The sequence below is a fragment of the Eublepharis macularius genome, chromosome 10, assembly GCF_028583425.1.
Source record: "Eublepharis macularius isolate TG4126 chromosome 10, MPM_Emac_v1.0, whole genome shotgun sequence".
Lineage (NCBI taxonomy): Eukaryota > Metazoa > Chordata > Lepidosauria > Squamata > Eublepharidae > Eublepharis > Eublepharis macularius.
Genome location: NC_072799.1, coordinates 61,620,425 through 61,646,374, shown reverse-complemented (window position 1 = coordinate 61,646,374; position 25,950 = coordinate 61,620,425).

The following is a 25,950-nucleotide window of genomic DNA, read 5'->3' as shown; positions in this document are numbered from 1 at the left end:
CAAAGGAACTGAACTGTGGAAAGACTTTTAGAGAAAAATAATAGGTTGATAAGATGAGCACATCCGAAACAACCTGAGAGTGGTAGAAGTGGAAGAGGACTTGTAAAAGTAGAAAGAGGACACAGCATTCCTCACTGAAACCCCATCTAAACTGACAATGCTCCATCAACTGCCAGTGCAACTTATGTTCTGCTCACTGGTAGTGATCAGGAAACTGATATTTCGCCAAGCAGTTTGGCTGTTGGCCTGTAGCTCAATCCTGTTCATCAGGATAATGTTTTGCGCATTCAAATATTACTGTACAATGCAGTCAGCAACCTTCCATGCATGCATGTTCCCATACAACCTGACAGGACTCCTATTTTCCCCCATTCCCCACAGACCTGCCATTGCTGCTTCCCAGTCAATTATATTAATTTTAAAAGGAGCAGCCGCTGATTATAAGCAAAAGTTTTTGCTTCTTTTTTTTTTACAGAAGTCTTACTGTTCGGTGTTTGTATTGTTTTGCATATGTACATTTTCTCAGAGCTTATGGGATTCTTAGTCACTCTCCACCCCCCTGCCATAACATTTGATTACCTGACCTGACCATCCATTACCTTGAAGAACAATCAATGTAACTTATTGTACAAATGCAAAAACAGCTTGCAAGGCAAAAGAAAAAGAAAATTAGTATAGCTACTGGGCTGCTTTTTGAGTCAGATGGCAACAGGGTGATCCAAGGCTTGGCTCATCATTACTCATCATGGCTGTCAAATATGGCATTTTGGCCCACCAAATCTGTTTGTAGCAAAGCCAACAGCATTCATAATTTCTCATCAGCTTCTTGGGTAGGTATGAAATACTTTGGTGAAGCTATGGCGCACACTATGCTCATGAGCCTAAGCACTGCCTCATTGGGCAGACAGGAAGAGGCTCTGATGAGAAGGCAGCTGAGCTCCTGGAACCACCCCAGAATGAAAAATAGTAAAGAGAGGCATCTAATGAAGAGAACTTGCATCTGACAAAGAGAACGGTGGTTCTCAAAAGCTTATGCTGCAATAAAGTTGGTTAGTCTTAACATTCCCCATTTTGCCAGCACATCTTACCTTAAAGGTGCTACTGGACTCTTTACTATTTTGTGACTACAGACTAACATGGCTAACTCCTCTGGCTCTATGACCTCAAAAAGAAGTATCTGAGACAGTTCCAGGAGCTGCCCCTGATGTCCAGAGAAGCCTCAAGAGACCAGGTCAGCTCCTTCACACTGGGAAAGAGCTCTGCCTTCCTCCTTGATTTGAATGCCAAACCTTCCACCCCAGAACCAGCTGCAGACCTCTCAATCCTCAAAAAGTTCAGCCCCATCAGTGTACTCAATGGCATAACAAGGCATGGTCTCATTAAGAACCAGAAGCCTGTTCCAGAGAGCTAGAACTTGCATGCCCAGGTCCTTGCAGAAACACTTACTGTACCTTCAGCCTTTGCTGGAATAATATTTTTGTTCCTTGCTCTGTAGGGTTGGGCCTCAGTGATTCCAGTCTTGACTTGGCAAGCCTCAGTCATGAGCTACATGATGAAAGAAAATGCCATCAAGTCAAGGCAACTTATGGTGACACCCCACCCCCCCCACCCCCACACACACAGGGTTTTCAAGGCAGGAGACATTCAGAAGCTGTTTGCAATTGCCTTCCTTTGTGTGGCAACCCTAGCCAACCCTGCTCAGTTTCTGAGTTCTGACAAGATTGGGCTAGCCGTGGCCATCCAAGTCAAGGCCCTGAGCTACTTGCAGAATGAAAAAACAGTTGCTGGTAAGGGACATAAAGGGATTGGAAACATGGTACTTCTAGAATTAACTGGAGGGCTTTAAAGGAATCAAAGGCAGAGGGCAGACCAAATTTGGTGTAGTAGTGAAGAGTGGCAGGACTCTAATCTGGAGAGCCAGATTTGATTCCCCACTCCTCTGCGTGAAGCCAGCTGGGTGACCTTGGGTCAGTTACAACTAGGGGTGTGCAATTTGGTATTCTGATTAGGTTAAAAATACCGAATCAGGGCCGTTTTGGTTTTTTTCAGTATTACCGAAACTTTTTCTGAATACCGAAAAAAATCGATAATACTGAAACAGAGATTGCCGAAATGATTCGGCCATTGTTTTCAATGAGAAAACCTTCTCCTGGCTTTCCGAGAGTCGGGGGGGCATTTTCTGTCCAAATCACACCAAACTTGGTGGAGACCTTCTGCTAACTCTCCTCTAACTACCCCCCAAGAATCAGAAAGATTGGATTTTGGGGGGCCATGTTATGCCCCCCCAAATAAGGTGCCCCCATCCACCTACACTCTCCATGGTTCTCTATGGGGAAAAACAAGTCATCTTTCTAGGTGGCTTGGGGTGGCATTTTGCAAGCAAAATGCAACCAACTTTCAGGGGACTTGCTCCCACCTGTCCTCCCACCTTCCACCAAGTTTCAGGCAAATTCCACTTTGGGGGGCCATTTTACGGCCTCCCAAAGAAGGTGCCCCTATCCACCTCCACTCCACTATTCCCTATGGGGGAAATAAGAGAGGCTTGTCCAGCTAGGGGTGGCATTTTGCATGCAAAATGCCCCCAACCTTCAGGGGCCCATCTCCTACCTGTCCTCCCACCCTCCACCAAGGCCCAAGCTGATCCCACTTTGGGGGGGCATTTTATGCCCCCCAAAGGTGCTTCTCCTGCCACACCACTTTGTCTTTCTACTGTGGGGAAGACTTCCACACCGTAGAAACACATGGGATTGGGGCTGCCAATGGCCACAGCCACAGTCCACCTGCACCCAAACTGCCAAATACCACACACACCCTCCCCAAAACCTAACCTCCCCTGTCCTGTGGCCAGCCACTTTCTATTGATTCCTGTTATGGGAAAATCTCCCACAGCAGGAACCCACGGAATGTGGCATCTATGGCCACAGGAACAGTCTCCCTTTTAAATCCACCCCCCCACAGCCCTCAAAGTGAGATCTGCTTGAGCCTAGGTGGAGGGAGGGAGGACAGGTAGGAGGAGGTCCTCTGAAGTTTAGGGGCATTTTGCATGCAAAATGCCACCCCTAGCCAGACAAGCCTCTCTTATTTCCCCCATAGGGAATACTGGAGTGGAGGTAGATAGGGGCACCTTCTTTGGGAGGCCGTAAAATGGCCCCCCAAAGTGGAATCTCCCTGAAACTTGGTGGAGGGTGGGAGGACAGGTGGGAGCAAGTTCTCTGAAAGTTGGTTGCATTTTGCTTGAAAATGCCACCCCAAGCCACCTAGAAAGATGACTTGTTTTTCCCCATAGAGAACCATGGAGAGTGTAGGAGGATGGGGCACCTTATTTGGGGGGGCATAACATGGCCCCCAAAGTCCAATCTTTCTGAAATTTGGGGGGGTAGTTAGAGGAGAGTTAGGAGAAGGTCTCCACCAAGTTTGGTGTGATTTGGACAGAAAATGCCCCCCCCCAGACTCCCGGAAAGCCAGGAGAAGGTTTTCTTATTGAAAACAATGGCCGAATCAAGCCAAAACGCAAATACCGAATTGGCTTGCTGTTTTGGTATTCCCTAAATACCGAAATGGTTTCCTGATTCAGTTAAAACCGAATCATGTTTAACAAAGCAGGCAGGCCTTGCACACCCCTAGTTACAACTCTCTCAGAGCTCTCTCAGCCCCACCCACCTCACAGTGTGATTGTCATGAGGATAATAATAAATTTGTAAATCACTCTGAGTGGGCATTAAGTTGTCCTAAAGGGTAGTATATAAATTTGTTATTGTTGTTTTTGTTGTTATATAAATGAGGCAGCATGATACAAACTCAAAAACAAACTCCTGGAAGATTAATTTGTAAATAGACCTCATCAGACCAATGGCTTCCACCCCTTTCCTACACATCACACATCAACTTTTGCTTTCATATTGGTAATCAAGACTACATGGGAAAGCTTCAGAAATGTGCACTCTTGGACAAATCTGATGCCATTAACTTAAGGTTAAACACTTCCTCCATTTAAGTTTCCTGTGTGATATAAATTACATGAAACACTTTGCAGAATACTGCATTCATGAAAGTTAAACACCTGAAATCCCACAATATTCTCAAACCCAAGAGAGAAATCCATCCAGAGAGGCTGAGAAAGTTATTTTCTTTTTTAGAAATACCCTTCTGACTTCCTTATGCAATGATCCAATGCATATTAATGTTGCTTTAATTTGTCACCTTAAAAATGTGGTAATGAAATGCCTCCAGGTTGCAATTGATGCAAATTAATTACTTGTGTTTGATTAGCAAGCTCCATGGCAGAGGAGGGGTGGGGGCTAGAAGTGTGAAAGTAACACAGTTCAAAGATTTTTTAAAAAAACAGTAAATACAAAAGTTATAATAAACATGTTAGAAAATTAGAGGACAGCCAGTGAATAACAAGGAAGGCCAGAGCTGTCAGAGCTAATTGCAAGTGTTGGGTGGAAGGTAGAGATGCGCACTCAAATATATCACATTCAAATAGATACCCAAAAAATACTATTTGTATTTTTAAGTATATTTGGGTATCCAGAGCAGTATTTGTGATTCTTAGGAATGCCAGTATCTTGGTGCCACATATTTCCAGGGATATTCAGGAATATACGTGAGTGGCATTTTAAGGATCACAGGTCTGTTTTTTTCCCCAAGTAAAAAGTTTCTGGGGCAGTGGAAGGGAGGGGGAGGGCGGCATCTTTTCTGGCGAGAGGAAGGCAGTGCCTAGCCAGCGTGAGTCTCTTCGTGGCCTGGGATGGTGCTTACGGTTGGCCCAAGCTAGATGCAGGCCCAGGTAGAGCTGTGAGCCTGGTTGGTGCATTCTCCCTTCTTCTTTCATGGAGTAGGGCCATTTTCCAGGGTTGTTTTTTAATTCCCAATGCTCACCCCTGCAAGTAGGATGGCTGGGCGAATCTTGTTCAGGGGCCTGTTCAGGGACCCCTTGGACCAATTCACTTGAAACTTGGAGAGCCTTTATTGGACAGACAGTACTAGGTCCTCTTGAATTTTGTGAAAAACAGCTGCTGCAGCCCCTACCCCCAAGTCCTCCCTATAGAATAACAGAATCCAAATAATTTGACAATCCCAGAAAAACCTGATCACAAATTCCAAAATGTTAACGGAGGAACCCAAATACCATCAAATATCAATATTTATGCCCTTCCCAAAATCTGAATCTCAAAAATATCATTTTTTTCCAGCTGTATATCTTTAGTGGACTGAGGTTGTATGATGGATGACCCTTAAGACAGCACTGAAGACAAATGTTGCACCACTCTCTTTCCTCTGTTTCCTCACCACCACTCCAGCCCCAACATGTTGTGAATTTTGATTTCATCTCTTTAGAAGTTTAACACTCCTCCACTGTGTCACTTGAGCATTGAAATGCTCGTGCAACTATCTGCAAACAAAACCTGTGCCCCAGGTGATTCAGTTTTGTTTTCCCGGCCATGTTGGACGCTCCTCTCCACAGGTCCGGGAGGAAATGTCCGAGCAGCCTGATCGGGTGGTTGACCTGCGAGGGTTAACCCCCAGGACTCCCAGTGAGGGGGTCAGGGTCCGGAGCACAGCGGGAAGAACCCCCTGAAAGCAATGCAGGGGGTAAATTGCCCGTTTGCTCCAACGGAGGCCGGCAGACTTGCATAGCACATTGCATGCCGCCGGGCCATGGAGAATGGCAGTAAGCAGATTTAAGGTGAAAACCTGTAAGTAAGCGAATCCCTTCGGATTTCTAAGCGTATGCGAAGGATTGGTGGGAGTTGAAGCTAAGAAGGCGCAGATTTCTTCCCCTCCACGGAGTTTCGGAACTTAGCTAGTGCCCCCCCTAAGATGGCGACGAAAAAGCAGAGCCCTGCGATGAGTAAATCGGTGATGGCGATGTTACAGGGGAAGGGGGAAACCCTGGAAGAGATGGTCAGACGAGCAGTCTTTGAAGGTATGCAGCCCTTTGTAGCGAAGTTAAATGAAATGGGGCAAAAGGTTGATTCAGTGGAAAGCGAAGTGAAAACCATTAAAGAAACAGCGTCTGGAGCAGAGCAGTCTGCACGTGAAAACGTAGTACTCATGAAAGCAACAAGTAAAGAAGTGAAGCTCTTGGAGAATCAAATAATAGGATTACAAGTGGACCATGCCCAAACGGTACTGCGTCTTCAGAATGTTAAAGAGGAGCAAAGTGAAAATTTAAAAGATTTGGTGTCAGAACTTTTGGCGTCATTCACTAAGGCAACTAAAGAAGAGTTAAAAAGCGATATTCTGGAAGTCCGTCGGACATCTTCAAAATATGCAATGAAGCATCAGCTGCCTCGCGAGATTATTATTGACTTTTCATCTAAAAAGACTCGGGACACCATCTTATATAATTCGTATAATGTGGACTTGGACTATTTGGGCAATAAAATTAAGATATTGAAGGATGTTCCATTTTTGGCTCGTAAAAGAAGATTTAAATATAAAAGACTTGCTGCTTTCCTGAGGAAATGTGAAGTAAAATACAAATAGTTGTTTCCGAAGGCATCTGGTTCAGATACAAGGATCAAACCTACAAGTTAATATCGGAAGTACAGCTGAGGGATTTTTTGTTTAACCATCAGGAGTTCCAGCAAGAAGAAAGTTCAAAGCCTGAAGGGGAGAGTGGGGGGGGGGGGAGGGAACGAGCGCAGCTATTGTATCTGTGCAGAGAGAATTAAGACCGAGACGCGGGGGGGGGGGGGGGGAGAAGACCTGATCCTGAATGTAGTCTGTATTTTACAAGATCTACCAATCTGATAGCAGATTAGAAAGTTAACTTTAAAGAAAAATTGCAGTATGAAGGGAATACAAGGCATGTAGATGTAGTGTGTGTTTTCTGTTTATAAGTTGCTCTTCCCTTTTCCCCAGTCCCCTTTTTTCCTTTATATTTCTGTAGTTTTTTGTAGTTTTCTATGTTAGAAATTAAAAATAAAAAAAAATTATTTAAAAAAAAAACCTGTGCCCCAGGCAGGTTTATTCTCCCTCCAAACATCAGTGATCCACCATTTCTCTCTGTCTCTCTTATTTCTTTATTGAAGGCTCAGACTGTATACTTCTTCCCTACAGCACCAGTCTTAGAACTGGGAGAGCTACAGTGCAATTCTAAATGTACACCCTCCTAAGCCCATTAACTTCAATAGAGGAGTGTAACTCTGCTTAGTGTTGCGCTTGTAGGATTCTGCCATCTGCCATGCCATTTCCCAAGCCAAAGGCCATTTCCACACGTTCTTATAGGAATGACCCACTCACGAAATGCTGGCGACGTCTCCATGGGCAAAATGGTTGCGGGATGTTTGGCTTCCATTTTTCAGTGCCTTTTCTGGGACCACAGAAAGTGGTTCCCAGAAAAAGCACCAAAAAAACGGAAGCCAAACAGCTGACAACGGTTTTGCAAATGGAGATGTCTGGATTCCTGGGGGAAAGCTGCCAGTGTTCCATGAGTCGTCTTGTCATCCCTATAAGGATGTGTGGAAATGGCCAAAATAGGCCCTGGGGGAAGTTATTTTCCTGTAACCCTAAGCCAAATTGGGCCCTGTAGAATTTTAAATGGATGCTCCCCACAGCTGCTATGGCTGCAGATAAAATGAGCCGCAGCCAGGGAACCCGTCCCTGACCCAACTCAAAAGGAATCTTGTGTAGTTGGATCCTCGGGCTCCCACCAGCTTCAGTTCACAGGCTCCATGCTGTTCTCGACTCACTCAGATCATGCCATCAGTCAGCCAACTTACCAGCTCAAAACACAATCCAAGGAGAAGGAAAGCAGAATCCACAGAAATTCTCTGTGCAGCCGTTCTCTACCAAGGTCCCAATGATATACGTTGTGGTCGTGGCTGAACAGAAGCCTTGTCAGCTGATGTGTAAAAATTGGACAACACAACAACTCACCAAAAAAAAACTGCCTTGTGCATGTCTTTAAGATGGAAAGGTGGTATGGCATAAATAGCCTGAATGTAAGTAAATAAAAAACCTGCTCTAAAAGGACTCTAAGCAGCTTGCTGAGAGCTGAAGAAAAGTACCCCTGCCCTGACCCATATGGAAGAACTCTTTGGGTCTGCCTCTAATGACATACATGACTAAATGGGAGGCTATTGTTACCTTTTTCCTTTTTCTTTTTTACAGTTTGGCAGAAGAGTTGGAACCTGTGCTAATTAAGATCTTAATAAATTGAAAGAAAAGTGGGATTTCACGTACAAGACTGAAATATGATTCTTCTCTGCCTCTGAGCCTAAAATATGAAAAAGTGATTATTTCATTTATATTTTGTATCCATTCTCCTCTCTTAGCTCCCCTCCCAAACTCAATATGCTGCTAAAAACAAAATCATTAATTTTTAATCTCAAACACTTTTAATTAATTCAAAATGTGAAAGGTTAATTTTGAAATAAGATGTGATCCAAAGGGGATGGGAGGCACCCTGATGGGCAAGCAGATTGGCCCTCATCTTACGTATTCTAAGTGAGAACGGTTGTTGTTCTGCCGTGCATGAAAGGGCTCATTATTTCTAAGATAATTGCCCAGATGCCACACCAGTGAGGTCACACTAAACAGGGTTGAGGTTTCTGAACCGGGGCTGTAGCTAATTAACAGTTAAAAGTGGCAACAGCCACTTTCTGGAGACTTCTAGGTCTGATGAAACATAATTCCTTCCTTGCCTCCAAGTCCTTAACCATTTGTTTGCTTTCCATTCGTGTCTTACGTTTTACTACAAATCATGGGATCAGATGGATGCAGACTACTCTTGGAAGGGGCATTAATCTATGCTTTTAAGGCTTTCACATGTGCAAAATGGTCATACTCTGAAGGAAGCATAAATGATGTCTATGGAGATTTTTTAAATCAGATGCACCAGTCCAGCACACGCACACTCCACAAGACACTTAGGAACTGTATCCAAACTTCTCTTTACCACACAAAAGCCTAAGGGAATTGTGGAATTGCACAGCTTGCAGTCAAATAAAAACTGTACAAAATCCCATATTGGTGCAATACTGCTTCCAGCATTTCTAGTTCAGCACAACTGAACTAAACATTCAAACTAGGACAATGGGAAGTTCAATGGCCAGAGTGAATGGGGGCATCACAACTAACATGCAATTTGCCTCCAGTACATTTGAGTTCAGGCTGACTGCCTTTTTGTGATGCAGCTAATGAATCCTTCAGACATTCAAAGACTCACTCCAGGGTTCTGTATATTTCTGCCTGGGAGGTCACAGAGGATCAGAGCTCCGAGATTTCCCAGAGCCTTCCTTAGCAGTGTGGACTGGATAAAGTTGATGGAAGATGAACCAGACAAAATGGAAGTCATCACCAACAAGGGGCTGTCTCCGGATCACAACTGTTGAGGACACAGTGCTCAAGTGCATAGCATTAATCAATAAATATAATATACCATCAATGCTACATTACAATGTACAAAAATATCCCATCTATATACAATATCATTGGTTTGTACAGAAGTCCAACTGGACTGAATAATAGCTCTGCTATTGAGTACAGTTGATCTACATGTACATTTTGGACCGGGTCATCTCTGGAGATTCTTATTCCATTCCATTGAGTTCCTGAAAAAGACCAAAATGGAAAGCTTCAAACAATAGAACTCTGACATATTCAGTGTGAATTACTACTTACTTTTTGGTTTTCTTTGGTAGCTCTACACCGGTTGGACTTCTGTACAAACCAATGATATTGTATATAGATGGGATATTTTTGTACATTGTGATATAGTATTGATGGTACATTATATTTATTGAATATTTATTGATTAACACTATGCACTTGAGCACTGTGCACTTTGTATTTAAAATGCAGTAAAATCATTCTTATTTAGAGGAGGAGAATTATTGTGATTACTCTAGAGTATACCTTCGGTTGTTTCTTTGCAAGTCCTCAAAATGGAAGTAATGGCAGGCTCCATAATGGGATTAGGAAAAGATTTGAGACCATTGTAGCTGGATCCTCCTCTCCTTCAAGACAGAAAGACTTCCTCCAATAGAGAATTACTTTTTCTTCGTGGAGAAAGGCTTCTTCTGATGGAAAAAAGTCTTTGTTGAATGAAATATCTCTTTGTTCATAGATCAGAGGAGTGAGCCGTGTTAGTCTGTAGTAGCAAAATAGTAAAGGGTCTAGTAACACCTTTAAGACTAACCAACTTTATTGTAGCATAAGCTTTCGAGAACCACAGCTCTCTTAATCAGACGAAGAGGGCTGTGGATCTCAAAAGCTCATGCTAACTATACAATAAAGTTGGTTGGTCTTAAAGATACTGCTAGACTCTTTACTATTCTGTTCATAGACTTGGTGGAAGGAAAGTAGTGAATCTAGTCTATAGTTAGGAGGAGTTTTATCCTCCACTTGGTCACTTATAGTGGCATCCTAAGCAGACTTGCACCCTTCTTAGTCCCTTGACATAGGATGGCACTGTCAGGCTCATAGCATCTGTGCATTCTTCCCTTCTTTGTTATCTGGAATAGAAGGATTGAGTAGTGTGGGCCAGAGAGCTGAGACTGCCTCAGAGGTGGGTAATATATTTTATTCTGCTTGAACGTTATTCTGCTTGATGTAATTTTAATCAGGGTTTTGATCCGCTTTTGCTATTTTTACACATTCCAAGCTTTTGAATGAGAGACTGGCAATACTCAATATAATGCTTTTTTGCAGTTAAATAACCTGTAGCTGAGATTTAGCTGATTGATTCAGGGGCAGTAGTCCAATGCTTTCGAACCTTCGCTGATTGAATGACCAAAATTATTTAGAAAACTAAGAGCCTGTAGGCAGCATTATATTTTCTTCTTCCTGTCAAGTTTCTAAAGAGAGCAAAATATGAGGAAGGCGCCTGAAGTGAAATAAGTGCAGAGAAACGCTCTCCTCTCCATCCTGACCCTACGGAAATAAACAGGCAAGTCCTTTCATTGGGAGGCCAAAGCTGAACTCCAGTGAATGTCAGCTCAAATTAAACCTTGAGGCAGCAAGCCACAATGGATGGGCTTACAATGTTTCCCATGATATAGAGAGAGCCCTTTGCAGTATAAAAATGGTAAGATGATAAAAAGGCAATTGGAAAATTTCCTCTCGTATTGCAATTCATACAGGCACAACAGGCCTATTTGCCACTTCCAAATCATTTGCGTCAAGTACTTGATCTCAAGATACCCAACAAATATCCGTTTCTTTTAGATGATAAAGGAGTGCTAACATTATTCTGGTAGAGGGTTAGAAAACAAAACCCCTCACAGGAATTTCAGCTTGCCCACAAGAAACTTACTGAGATCATGGACTGCAACATGCCAGACATGAAGTTCTGTGTATTTGCACTGGATCCATTTTTAGTTCTAATAAGTCTATAAAAATAGAAGAGCCATTTGGCTGGAAGATTCTTTTATTCCACATGCTTGTAAAGCAGACTGCTTGTGCCAATCAAAACTGAAACAAAGACAAAATGCTTTTGGTCTTGGTATTTTTTCATCTCCTTCTCAAAGTTCTTGACTGTCAAACTTTGCCTTAAGCACCTTGGAGACAGACTTTTCTTATTTCTATGTTTTACAATGTACTATGCCACATACATTGAGAATACTACATAACCAGGGCTTTTTTTCTGGGAAAAGAGGTGGTGGAACTCAGTGGTGGAACTCAGGACTGCACAATGATGTTACTTTGGGTCAGCTGGAACAAGGGGGGGGGTGTTAAATCACCCTTGGCAAAAATGGCCACCAGCCATGTGACCATTTTCAAGAGGTGCCGGAACTCCGTTCCACCGCGTTCCAGCTGAAAAAAAGCCCTGTATATAACAACTTAAAACAGTTCAGGGTATGGTTCCCAACATTGCCTGGACAAGAGCTGAGAGATTTGGGACATGGTACCTAGGAGGATATGATGTCACTGCCAGGTGACACTCTAGGCTGTCTCCCATAGTCTCTGTATTATTTACCATACAGTCTAGGGGAAACTCCTGGAATATCAATCTGTGGAGGCCATTTTCCCTCCTTTTCTCAGTTCCTCAGGGGAAGGAAGTTAGGGAGGGGGGTGAAGGTGGGTAATTCCTTGCCCCTTATGGGTAAATGAGAGGTCTGGTTTGGGCTCATTTCTATAAAGTATCAAACAGTTTATAGATCACTTTGACAAGAAAAATCCAGTCTCTTACTTTCGTGAGTACCTTACCCTTCCTGCTAGCTATTGACAAGAGGTCATAGCTCAATGGTAAAACGTGCTTTTCTTGCATGCAAAAAATCCCAAGTTCATCCCCTCATATGTCCTCTAACAAGTGTTCAGGAAGACCATTCTCTGCTCAAGTCACTGGAAGAGCTGCTGCTACTCAGAGCAAACAATAGTAGGCTAGCTGGACTGGTAACCTGAATCAGTATAAGACAGCTTCATTTGATCCTACAGTGCATTTTCTTTTGTATGCTTTCAGAGAAGGTGACATTTAGTGCAAATGATTGGCATATTTCAGCTTCCAAATTCTCCCCATCCCAAATGATACAGTTCATTACACTTAAATTCTATAAATGACACCCTGACATGTATTAGATAACAGTATTCCATTCAGTCTTTTCTGGGACAGGGCATTTACTGCTTAGCAGAAGAGAAAGTAATTGAGCAGGCGGACAACAGGGACTTGGAAGGAAGTTCTGACAAACTACTTAATACTGTAGAGGTTGCCATCACTGTATCATATACGGCATAGACCTTTTCCATATGGGTAACTGACTCCTCTCTTTTTGAGTGTTTGCTCCTCAAGGATCAGATTCATTTTAGCCACCTACCATTCCACATGCCACTTTTAATCCTACTCTTGGTGCCATCCTTTTTTTTTACTGCACAGACATGAAATAAAGAGGATTATATGGTGAATGTGGACATTATGATTGGCATCTCTATTGGCATCAATGGTGCCACCACTCCTATTAAAAAAAAATTGTCTATGCACAGTCATGTTATGTTATGATGACATAACTGTGCAAACTGGAGAGCTTTTCCCAGGCTGACATAGAGCTGCAAGGCAGAGTCTGGCACCAGTGTGGCAAACTGACACAACGCAATAACAACATTACAACATTGTCCAACTCCTCCTGTCCAGGGATGGAGACCGGGGTTGCAGCCTCCTCCAGGGGCACCTCATCCAGTGTTACACCAAGGTCTTAGCCTCAGAACCAGGAGAAGAGGGGGATTGCTTTCACACCCTTGTCCCTCTTTGACTCCCTTAGCCAACTCTCCCAGGCATGCCTTGGGAGTGGCCTTCTTCTTCCCTGACTTCCTTTGGCTTTCCCTTTTGAGGGAAGCCTACCCTGGGATCCTCCTCCTCCCCCTCCCCAGAGGCAAGAAAAGCCCAGCCAGGGACTTCTGTGGGCCACCCCCATTTCCCACAGTTCACATGAGGCCCATTTGCCACCTCTTATGGACACCAGCCTCCTCTAGGCCCTCTTGCAGCCCATCCTTTGGTGGGAATGCCACAAGTGTGCTGCCTCCCTCACAGAGGCCAGGGCCTCCCCCAGGCTTGCAAGCTCCAGCCACTGCTGTGGCTGCCTTTGCTGAGCAGGGTTCAGCCATGGCATTCCTCCTGCAAGCCCCACCCCTGCTGCTGCCACCACCATTGTGTCAGGCAAGGCTTTCTGCCACCTGGTTGCCAAGGTGTCAGGAAGCTCAGCTGCAATTGCAGTGATGGGCCCGGGCTGGGCTGCACCTCCCCCACCAGGGGAGCTGCAGTGGCCAGCCTCTGACACACTGGCCACAACCTTCAGAGCTTCAGTGAATGTGAGGATGGGGGCTGCAGCCTTGGAAAGACATTTTAACATACTTCCAAAAAAGCTGTGACTTGGGAAAGGCGGGGAGTGAGGGGGAGGAGGAGGAAAGGGGGAGGGAGGAGCAGAGAGGAAACCAATCAGTGAGAAGTAGCCTGCAGGTGGGAGGGTGGAACAGAGGAGGAAAAAACATAAGGAAAATTGTGCATGACTGAATAAGCAACTCAAAATCACATTGAGAACAACATCAGGGAATAAGGTCAGGTAGAAAATTTGAAGAGAATTCTTGAAAATACCACATTAAAATCTGAAGGGGGAATTAAGCTTGCAGAATTCAGAAGAAAACCCAAAGCAGTACAAGACCAGAACAGGCAAAATTTGCCTGTACAGAAAAGGCGATATATATAGAAAAAATGGATAGTACTAAAAACATCTGAAAACTTTCCTTTCCTATATTGCTCTGCCAGTTGCCATGTGTTTATATCACTGAGAAGCATCAGTTTTTCTTTGAAGGAACAAGGGAAGGATTTCTATTCATATTGGAGTTGACTATTGGTTAGCACTGCAGCAGTAAAGACAGCAGTACTGATTCCATTGTGGTGAAACTATACCGGATATTTTCAGAACTGATTCTGAAGCCAACGTAGCATGGTTTTACTGTTCTGGATGGCTATGGTCAGACCAGATTCAGATTTAGGCATGCACTTAAGAAGCCCTAAGCATCTAGTTAGTTTTCCTATATCTGATCATTTGATTTCTGACAAGAGGTACACCTCAATAACATTTAAGTTCATTACGGGTATAGTTCAAAAGTAATACCATTCGAGAAACTTTGCTTCCATTTTATCCTTTTATTACAACATAACTATTTGCATCTTTAACACTGACTAACTCAAAAGAAAATTATACCATCCATTACTGATACATAGATAATTAAAGGAGAGCAATCACTTGAGTCCATTACAATATCTTGTCTAAAGAGAAGCAGATCACAAACAAGGTGCCTCTCCTAAGGAGAAGCTCCTAATCAATTCAGACTCCCATATTTGTAGGTTTTTAAAATCATTTCCCAACAATACCTAATTATGCCGCTTGATAAGGTGCACATTCTTGGCTAACTAATTATCTTGTAACTTCAAATACTATACAAAGTTATACTTGAATATCTTAAAATACATATAAATTGTTAGTTCACTCTTGCTACTTTTTATTATAACAAAGTATATTTAAAAATAGTGATTACAAGTTTCTCAAACATATGAATACTTGTTGGCCCTCAACCACACACCCCATCTTTGAACTGCAAATGTTGCAGTTCTCAACATTTCTTGCTCCTGGGCCCCGACATAGACTAACCCTTGATAGGGTTGTGACAGTACATCACCAAGAACATTTATTGTTGCACAACAGCATTTACCATATTTCCCTATCCAGTATATAGGTAGTTTGTTTGTTAGCCTGCTACTTAAGAAAGTCCTGATAGCATCCCCCTGAAACAAAATCCATCTCTCAGCATCTCCTGTCTCAGACCTAAGGAACAGCTTCTTTTTTCCTGGAAGGTGGGGTGGGAGTCAGATAGGAAAAAGAGGTTGGAGAAGGAACTGAAGTCAGGAGTAGTCCTGAGTAGACATGGGCACAAACAGCATTACGAACAGAAAAAACTCACGAACAACCTAATCTGCTGTTCTCGAACAAGCTGTTTGTGAAGCCCCATCCTAAATGAACAGGTGGTCGTTAAAAGCCTCGTTCATTGCCTTTGGCAGCCGTTCAGCAAGCCAGACAGTCTGGCGCCTGCTGCAATCAATCCCCTTGGCAACCGGAGGCAAGGAGGGACTGAACTCTGTCTGAACTCCTTCTGGCTTTCACCCTTCAAAGTACTTCCAGCAGAGAGTCCCGTTTTTGCCACTGTGAAGAGAAAATGACAGCCAATGGGGAGACCCATGGATCATACCTTTCCCATGGTGCAATCTCTCTGAAACTTGGGGGGGGGGGTCTTCAGAGGACAGTGAGGACTATGTCCCCTGCAAATTTGGTGGGTAATGGACATTAGGAAGGTCAGTTTGTAGGGTGTTTAAAGGGCCCTGCCCCTTGCACGTGGCAGGAAAGGGCCCTTTAAACTGTCAGCTGGCAGGCGGCAGGGAGGAATCCCCCCCTGCCGCCTGCCAGCTTACAGTTTAAAGAGATCTTTAATGGGCCAGATAAGTGAGTTTGAGGGGAGGGGGCTAAGAGGGGGGTGGGGGTTCTGGCCTTCACGAACAATGAACAATGAACATGTCCAGGAACAGTTCATGTTCATCCACGTCCATTGTTTGTTGTTCATGGATGGCAGCAAATGACGAACAGGGTATTCGGTGGGGGGGTTCCATTCGTGCCCATGTCTAGTGCTGAGAGAGATGGAAGGCTATCAGTTGGAGCTGTAGAAGTTCAGGCCCTACTGTCAGATTGAAGCTTATAGTAGAAAGTGAACAAAGGTCCTGGAACCAGTGGATCCGTACTACTTAATTGGCAAGTAAGTTGCCAGTTTGCTTGCCCCTTGGAGGGCAAGATCCCATACTGGGGCTTCATTGCCCATGCTAAACATGACCAAGCAGCAGGAGAAAAACAACATTCAGACCCCACCTGTAGCCTGAAACGGCACCACTTAATTCAGTTGAGTGTATAAAGTGGCTGCAAGTAATATTGTATACAGTAAAGAGAGTAATTGGAACTCTCATTAGATATGTCAGACCATATTTATTTATAGGCCCCGGTCTAAAATGTTCTCAGTACCTTTAGATGGGTTAACCAAGTAAAACTATTTGGTTGGATTTGCCAAAATTACCCAACAAGAAATACAAGTAATTGCATATAATTCTGGTGATTATATTATCTGCGGTATAAAGCAAACATGACATCCTGCTGGAAAAACTTTTAAAACTCTATTAGCATTTTTACCATAACACTGAAAATGTTTTAAATATTGAAGCAGCCTTCTCTGGAATAAAAATGACGCTTGGGTTTTGAAAAATGAGAATATAATATCAAAGTGAGACAAGCTTCAGGCTTTCCATGTTTTAATGTCATTATGTATGACATTATTCCACTATAATCTAATATTCTTATATGGTGTCACAGTACAGAAAAAAAAAACAGAGTAAAGTGATTACAGATCACCAGAGACATGAGAACTGAAAGGTTTGTACCACACGAACAGGAGTAACGTACATCACTGAAAGGAAACAAACATTGGGTGTTTGCTTATTAGGCTTCCCATCCCCCCACCCCCACTTGCTGACCCCCTGGGCACAATCACCCACCTGTCAGGGGGGAAAGAAGGAGGGAAGCATGAGCACGCACTTCCCCATCCCCCTGAACTGGCTTCAGTGTGTCCAGGGTCTGGGTCCCAGCCCCCAGACTTGCCAGGAGGGAGCAGTGGGAGGCAACTGGGAGGCAGTGACCCTACCACCCCAGCCAGCAACCAGGTCCAGAACCTGCCCACTCCGGGGGGAAGAGGCAAAAGGCCCAAGCCTCAGAGGGCTGGGGGGAGCAGGGGGAGACCAGCCAGTCCCACCCTCCAGGGGAAAGAGAGGGGGCTAAGCAGGACAGAGGCAAAGGACCAAGGCAGGGGGAACAGGGACCCAGCAACAGCCCAAACAGAGCCCTTACCTGCCAAGGATGAGAAGCAGCCACTACAGCCCAGAGCTACACCCTGGCTAGAGGACAGCAGCCTGGCTCAGGAGGTGCTAGGAGCCAAGCCCCTCCAGGTGGAGCTGCCACAGGCATTCTGGGGGAGGAGATGGGTAGCCCCGCCTGGCATCAATGAGCAGGCAGCCCAGAAGCTGGCCAGGGCAGCTCCTCGCAAGCAAGGCCAGGCGTGCTCAGCAGCACAGAAGCTGGCTGGGGCAGCTCCTCGTGAGCAAGGCCAAGGAGACCTCAGCTGGGGATGGCTCGCATTCAACCCCACCCTGCCAGCAAGGTAAGGAAGCCAAGAAGGGATTAGTGGTAGGAGGGAAACACCTTGGGGAAGGCACAGCTGGGCCAAGTCAGGAGAGGGAACAAGCCTAGAAGGAGGGCGGGGCGGGGAAAGGAAACCCTATATAAGGTGGCTAGGAAGAGCTCTGAGGTGGTGGGTGTGAGTAAGGAGTGATGGTGTGGAGAGCAGAGCAGAGCAGAGCAGAGCAGAGCAGAGCAGAGCAGAGCAGAGCAGAGCAGAGCAGAGCAGAGCAGAGCAGAGCAGAGCAGAGCAGAGTTCTGGGAGAAGGAGATGATGGAGGACGCAGAGGGTAAGCAGGCCAGGTTGAGCAGGCCAGCGAGTGGACTGAGAGGGAGTCTGGGTGATGTATACCGCCCCTCCTTCCACAGAGCAGGGTCCTGCAGTATCCCTGGTGCCCCTCTGATGTTAGGGCTGGCCCAGCTGGGGTGCCGCCCAGCGGCGGCAGCAACAAGCCCTGACACAGTGCGCCCTGGTGTTTCCTCCCTTGTGCTAGAAAATGTTGTTTTCTGGCATGAAGAAAGAGCTGCAGGTGCACTGAAGTGAAGAATCACCCATTTGGGGAGGGTTCATTGCCCCCAGCCTTTCCTCCACCATGCTGGACTGGGTGTGCTGCAGCCTCCAAATGGGTGATTTCTGGCTTCAGCATGCCCCACACCCTTTCTTCATGCTGGAGAATCACATTTTCCAGCACAAGGGAGGAAATACCAGGCTCACTGAAGCCAGTTCAGGGGGACGGGGGAGCGCACAGGCACTGTGTGTGCATGCAAGATGTAAGTACCCCACTGCTCCTCAGCCCCCTGCACCCCTGCTATGGCACCTGGGGTCCCTGGCAACCCTATTGCTTACAGAGAAGAAGGGAAGCACAGAGAGCATCCAGTGTAAGTATGCATATGATCATAGAAAAGAAATCTGGTACCACTTTACTATGGGGCCTCAGAACAGTACCTAGACACAGGACCATTTGGATATATCTGGGCAGCAGCTGTCTATGCTCCAAGTTAGGTGTAGTAACCGGTAACCAGGAGTGCTGAAAATGACCCGTGAAAAAACAGGTGTCCGCCAGCCATTCAGTCAGTCTGTGTTGGCCCCACAATACCCTTGTCAGCATTATTGGCTGCTGAGATACTTTTTTGTAAGCTGCTGCACTTTGAATGCTAGATTTGGATACACCAAAATAGCTGAGCTAATCTTTTTAATGCGAGTCAAGCAGCCATGCTCTGGGACCTCCTGCCAATTTGGGGGACAAAAGTCAGCTGTGGAAATAGGACACTGGCCAACTATCAGCACGGCCAGCTCTTTTCGGAAGGCTGCAGGTATTAAAAGAAGGCCAAATAGGAAAGTGTGGAGCTGGACAAGATGGGCAGCCCATTTAAGAGAGTCCACTCAAAGACACATTGATAATGAAAATAAATTGTACTGCACTATCTATTCAGTTATAAAACAGTAATTGTAAAAGATGATAGTCTACAATTACAGGAAATTAATGCCATTGAAAACTCCCAGTCCTGTTTCTACAAATAGCATCTCACATGGCTACAAATAGCTGTCCATTTTTTCTAACTGTAACCTTTAAGTGCCAGATTGGTTTACACTCATCACATGGATTTTAAAAATGGTGGACTCAGTCAATAGGTCCTGACAAGGGTTGGATTTAGGTTTCCGTGGATGCAAAGATCACAGATCTTTCCTGCATTCCCCTTTCCTCAGCAGTCCTTCACAACTCTAGGAAAGCTTATTGCTGGGATGGTAGGACCAATATGGAATATCACCACATGAGTAAGGAGGCTGTGGAGGGGCAAATTAGTGCCCTCCTCCCTCTTCTTTCAGCAGAGCTGCATTGACAAAAGAGGCAGATAGGACAGCTTTGTCCCCTTCCCTCTCTCCACTGAAGACTTCCAACCCAAATGGCTGATACTCAACATAGATTCTGTGACTTCAGAAATAAACCAGGATTGGAAAGGACTGCTGTGGGAGGTGGGAGATTTGTCGCCATCAGCACCTTTGGGTGATAGATCAATGGATCCAACTGAAGGTGTTCCAGAACAGCATGTGTAAGATGTTAAGATAAAAAAGATTAAATGCAAGTACCTGGAATGAGATAGAACCTATTTAATAAATTTGTTCCATACAAATTTTGCTATAACCACAACTACCAAGAAGAAGTGTTAACACAGGGGCTGTTAATGGGGTGGGGGCCATGGCTCAGTGGTAGAGCATCTTCTTTGTATGCAAAAAGTCCCAAGTTCAGTCCCTAGCATCTCCTCAGCCTGAGACCACGGAGAGCCATTGGCAGTCCCAGTAGACCAGTAGATCGGTATAAAGCAGCAACATAGGCCATCTATGTATGAAAGCATCTATGTAAATGCAGTTGGGAATAGTAGGGAAACTGTGAGTTTCAGATCCAGATTTGGAACCACTCAAACAGCATTCTTGTTGGAAACCTGATGAAACTTGATGAACTTGCAATAAGAAAGATGCACTGGGATGGGAGCATAGAATCCCTAAAATCTACTTATGCTTACATATACCCCTAGGCAGAAAAAAATAGATCTAGGGGTTTTTCAATTTATTTTGAACCCCTATACCATGCAGGCACAGAAGACATATGTGGTCAGAAGGCCATGTGTACCTTAGATATGTGTCAGTGTCAGTCAGTATTGCCCACTTTCCTGCTCAAGCCCAACCCCCCCCCCCACAAAGCCTAAGCACAAGGTCACTCCCCACCCCCAATCACCTGACATTCAAACTGATTTCCCACTGCAGCCCTAACTGAGTGTTTGATCTCCAAGGAGGTTTGCACAACAGCTTTGGACTTGTGCGGCGGGTGGTGGGGGGATGCCAGTCACCCAAGGTAGGATGCTCCATAAGGTGCTGTGTTACATACAAGTTAAGCTCTCAGTCAAACAATGTGAGCTAGTCTTGGAAAGAGTCACAGATGGAGCTTTTAATAGCTTAAATTAATCTCCTTATAAAGATGCTGGAGCACTATGAAGTAGTATTTTTTCCTCACAATACAATAACCATGATAAAACTAGATAGTACTGGTGAGATCCTAAGGGAATAGTACTTGCCTCAAAAGCCACATGAAGCTGGTATACCAGTCCCCAACATCTTTGGTTTTTGGAAAGGAAGAGGCAGCTTCATCCATTTTCAGTGGAATGGACATCTGCATTTACTCATTGGAGACAGATTTATTCACAAAACATGGGTGATTTGGGACCTATTCCACTTATGCCATACTAAATAAGTTAATTTTTAATGTAACACGATTATTATTTTTTAAAAATAGTTTTCTGGCAGCTGAGATTCTCCAAAGCAGTCTCTACTTCCTTTGTTCACATAGACTTCTCTAAAGAAAGAGAAATAGCAATGAAGTTTTCCCAAATGCTTAGCAATGTGCATTGAGGGTCAGATGGTAAGCAGTCTTTGCTTTACATACATTAGCCATTGCCAGGCAGAACCACCATGAGCCTGATTTGAAACTCAATGCAGTCCCTTTTAGATAACCATCACGCTGGAATCTTTTGATTTCACCAGGCTGACTTTATGGGTCATTTCAGCTCACTTTCTAAACCCATAATAATGTCAAGTTTTTGAATCAGTCATTTCTCCAACTAGGTGCCCTGGACTAGAAAAACTGCAGTCAGTTTGGAATTTTATTCTTCCAGGATGTACATGACACATGCTTGTTACTCATCATGTGCCGATGCTGTCATTTGGGTACTCTGGCATATGCTGAAAGCATAGCTCAGCTGATGTTATGTTTGAGAGGACCTCTGAGTTTCCAGTGCAATGTGAACACTTTGCTCACATTGAGGGTCAAGTTAAACAAGACTCCGGGCAAGTTACATTCAAGCGTCAAGTGATGCAATTTTACCTGGAAACTGTAGCTTTCAAAGACAGAGCTGCTTAGGATCCCTGCTATTATTGCTAGGGACAATCTGTGCGATCTCCTTCATTTAAAACAAAAAAACTTTAAAGCAACCACTTGGGTTGGACCAATTTGATTAATTTGATTTCAGAAGTAGTGATGGAGGCACTTTAAACCTTTCCTCCTGTACTATTTTCCCAAACTAAATTTCCCTCCCCTGGTTCTGGTCCTGGTCCTAGAATTAGACAGGTACGCACACACGCATGCGCCAGCATAGGACTCTGCAGTTTCTTTTAAGTAATAATAAAAGTAAATTGTGATCATAGTGCTCCTAATCTCATTTGGCTCTTTGTTGTTGCTTGAGAACACATGTTTTTATTTGATTCTACTGATTTCCTGTACAACAGCATTTCTCCCTTTCAATTGGATTCTTGCAAGGGAGAACATAGATCACTTCCATCCAATCACAAGCAGCAGAAAGCTGCCTTCTCCTTTTCCCCTCCTTTGTAGGGATGACCCTCTGAAAGTAGAAAGCCTGGAGGAGCCAGTGGTCATAGGACTGGAATGCTTGGTCTTGAAACTCGGGCAGTCTTTAGTGGACATGCAGTAGTCGCAGTTACCTGAATTGGTCTCCTTGCAATAAGAGAATTGTCGGGGGGGGGGATTAGCAGCAAGGAAGACGGATGTGAGAGGCAGTAACTACGGGATCTTTTCCACCAATTTTTACAGGATCCCTTCCCAGATAGCAGATGAGACTGGTGCTTTAAATTCCAAGAGCAAACTTTTATTGAAGAAGAAAAACACACGCACACACAGGAGTAATTAATAAAATGGTTACACACACAGTCCTAGGAAGCTAGTCAGAAGTTGGAATAGAGTGAGGGAGGGGGAAGGTATATCTACCTATTCTGAAGAGTAGTCCAGTCCACAGGAGAAGAGAGTAGCTTCAAACATCCAGCGTCCTTGGCCAAGAGAGCAAGAGGCTTAGGATAACTTCCAGGGAGCAGCACTTAGGATCCAAAAAAGTGTGCATGATTTCAATGGGGCCAGGGCACTGCTCTTATAGGATAAAACCTTCCCTGAGGTGGGAGAGCCCACCCACCCATTGGGATAAAGGTCCCAACAGTCAGTTCCTAGGAATAACAAAGGTTTGATTACCTTGATTACTTGCTGCCGGGGTGTGTGAAAAAAAATACAAAGTCTCTTCTGGGACTGCACAAAAGGGGCAGTTCATTAATGGAGTTCACCAGAGCTAAATTGATGGATTTAGTTGGAGAATGTACCTTCCCAGGAATGAATTATAAATACTTATGAATGCCAATTGATTTGCTCCTCAATCATGAGCAAGAGATCTCATCCCGAAGGGAGGAGAAGGAATGTGTTAAGTGGGATAACTCTGCAAGACCTTTGTTGTTCTGAATTCCTATTGGAGCTGGGGAGACTGAAAAACTAATAACCACCAGTCACTCTGCATTTACATGTGGCATTCCATTCATGCCTGAGTCTCCCGGGCAGGACTCAGCAACTGCTAGCTGGAATTCCCCTGTTTGCAGGCCAGACTGCCATTTTAATCCAGGGGTCTTGTGATTTTATATCACAGGTAGCTTTATTAAATAGTTTTAAAGATGGTAGAGGCCGGGCTGACTGCTTACATCACTCCCCTGCAATTTTTGTGTCATTTGGTTGAAAAACAGGCTCCTCAGCTCCCCCCCCCGTCCCGCCCCCCCAAAATGGAAATGCTGCTGATCTCCTTCCTTACAACAAAGACGTGCAGCAAACAGTTTTCAGTGAAAAGGTAATTTTTTTATTGTCAGGCAGTCACTGTTAGAGTAGGAAATTGAACTGAATGCAGACAGGGTTTTTTATGTCAATGTGCATCCTGAGCTCTCCCTGCTAGGCTGCTGTGAATTTAGAAATCAGTAGAGAGAAGTATGGCTTTGCAGAGAGGGATCTACTTCGGAGGTTTGTAAAATCACACACATACCCCTTTGTTCAACCTGCTTGAAACTTAATGGGTTTTTAGATTAGAGCGAAGACTGTGTTCTGTGCAAATTTGTTCCCATTACCTTTATAAACAGCTGCCCCAGATCCAGATATTTTTGTCAGTACTATTACTGCAAATAAATAGACACACACGTCTTACAGGAAATGTTTATGATTCACAGGAATAATCAATATTATCTGAGTTAATATACAGTCAGAGATAGATTGGGTTTTTTTCCATTTATTACATATACATGTTCAGCATTGGTTCCTCCTTTGCTTTTATAATCATATAATTTGTTATGGATCAGTTTGGACTAAGTATACCATTTAGTATGTCCTAGAGACAGCATGGAAGTAAATATATAATAAAAACATGACTCTCAGTGAAAGTCTAAGCATACTTACTAGGGAACAAGTACTACTGAATTCAGTGGGATTCACCTTCTGGATACACATGCTTAGGACTGCAAGTCAATTAATCTCTGTTCAAATCCTATAGATTTGGACGGGAAAGGGATTTAAGCATATGGTTAACCCATACATTTGAGTTGTCTTGCTTTGGATGTCACATTACAATCCACTTGGCATCTCCTTCCCTTGAAAAATGAGTGCAGCAGTCAGCTTGGTATTTGTATTGGGAACACAGACAGTGGCCATTTCCACACATGTTGAATAATGCACTTTCAATGCACTTTAGCAATCCTTTAGAAGTGGATTTTTTGTTCCACACATGGAAAAGCAGTTCCAAATGTTCACTAAAGAGTATTGAAAGTGGATTATCCAACGTGTGTGGAAGCAGCCACTAGTTCCAAACGTAAACATCAGCTTTCATTCTGATTCTCAATGTTGAAGAGAGAGATCGCATTGCATTTTTCTCTCCCACTTGAAATAGGTGCAGAAGTTAAACTGATGTTCAAAGCTCATACATGGACTCAAGTCCTGAACAAATTACCCAGACTTCATTCTGATATGTTCAGTGTGGTTACCACATTACAAATGGAATGCCAAATGTTCAAGAACTGAACTTAGGGGTCTATGACAGTTTGCTCAAGGAAGATTTTTAACAAACCACATTTGTAGCTCTTACAGGTATTGCTTTAACCAAGGAAGTCAGAGAGCGATACTCCAAGGATTTTTTTGGCACATGGTAGCTTAATCACATTATGCCTCATTTTTGAAATTAGGCTTTAAGAAAGTCCTCAAAAAAGGAAAAGATACACCGACATTACCAGCCAGCAACCCTCTCTCTTAAATTGCTGAATCACATCACCCAGGTTTTTCTGACACAATAATGATAAAACACATAAAAACAACAGCAAGAAAGGAGTGTCAGTTGATCTTCCCTAAATCAAATCTGCCTCCAAAACAACAAGAAACTTCTACAAAAACAGGGAGATCCATAAAGTAACTCTTTCTTCACAGATGGGCAGAAAAGGGGGTTCTTGTCTTGTGGGTGGGGTGAACAATCCACATTTCTGCCTGTGCTCCTCCCAGCCAGCCTTGGCCCAGGAAACATGAGGCATCCAGCTGGTACTAAGAAACCCCTAATGCTTTAAATCTAGATCCATTCACATGGAGAGAAGATTTTTAAAAAATCATTGCAGGAAAAGCTTCAACAAATTGCACATACTTTGCCTACTTTAACCTTGCAAACAACTGTGATATTTGCTCAGATTCCTTACTTAAGCTAATAAGACTGCAAAGATTGCCGCACACAGTGATGTGGTTATAGGAGATCTATTTATAAGACCATCCTGTGAATGCATTCTATGTGCTGAGAGCCGCAGTAGCCATTGAGATAGGATTGAGCACACTCTACTGGCCAATATTGTATACTTCAGGTTCTTCATTCTCAACACCACCATAATAAATGTATGTGTGAACTGAAAAGTGTGTTATATAAATGCTGTTTTCTCCTTGGAAACTTTGGTACAAAAAGACATGCCTCCATTCTTTTTTGGAAAGAAGCTTGTGGGGAAAGGAGGCAAATCAGATTTGGAAAACTTGAGGATGCCTGGTTATCTTGAGCCTCAAACTTTCCAGGGTAAATTACAAAAGGTATGAGAAGGAGGGGTGCTGAATGGATGGATGAAATGGGCTGTGATTGAACAATAGCTGAACCCTAGGGGTGAAATGAACTGCAGTTTGTTAAAAGTACTGGAAAAAGCATTCAATCTGTCAACTTCAGTGAACCTGTGTACTGTTCTGAGAAATTCTAAGTCAGGCAAGCTGTGTGTGCGCCTGGGTCAGTCTTTGTGTATAATAACATAATAATAATAACATTCAATTTATATACTGCCCTTCAGGACAACTTAATGCACACTCAGTGCACACCAGTGGCCAGCCTAATGTTAACAATGTTGTAATACAAAGTGAAACTA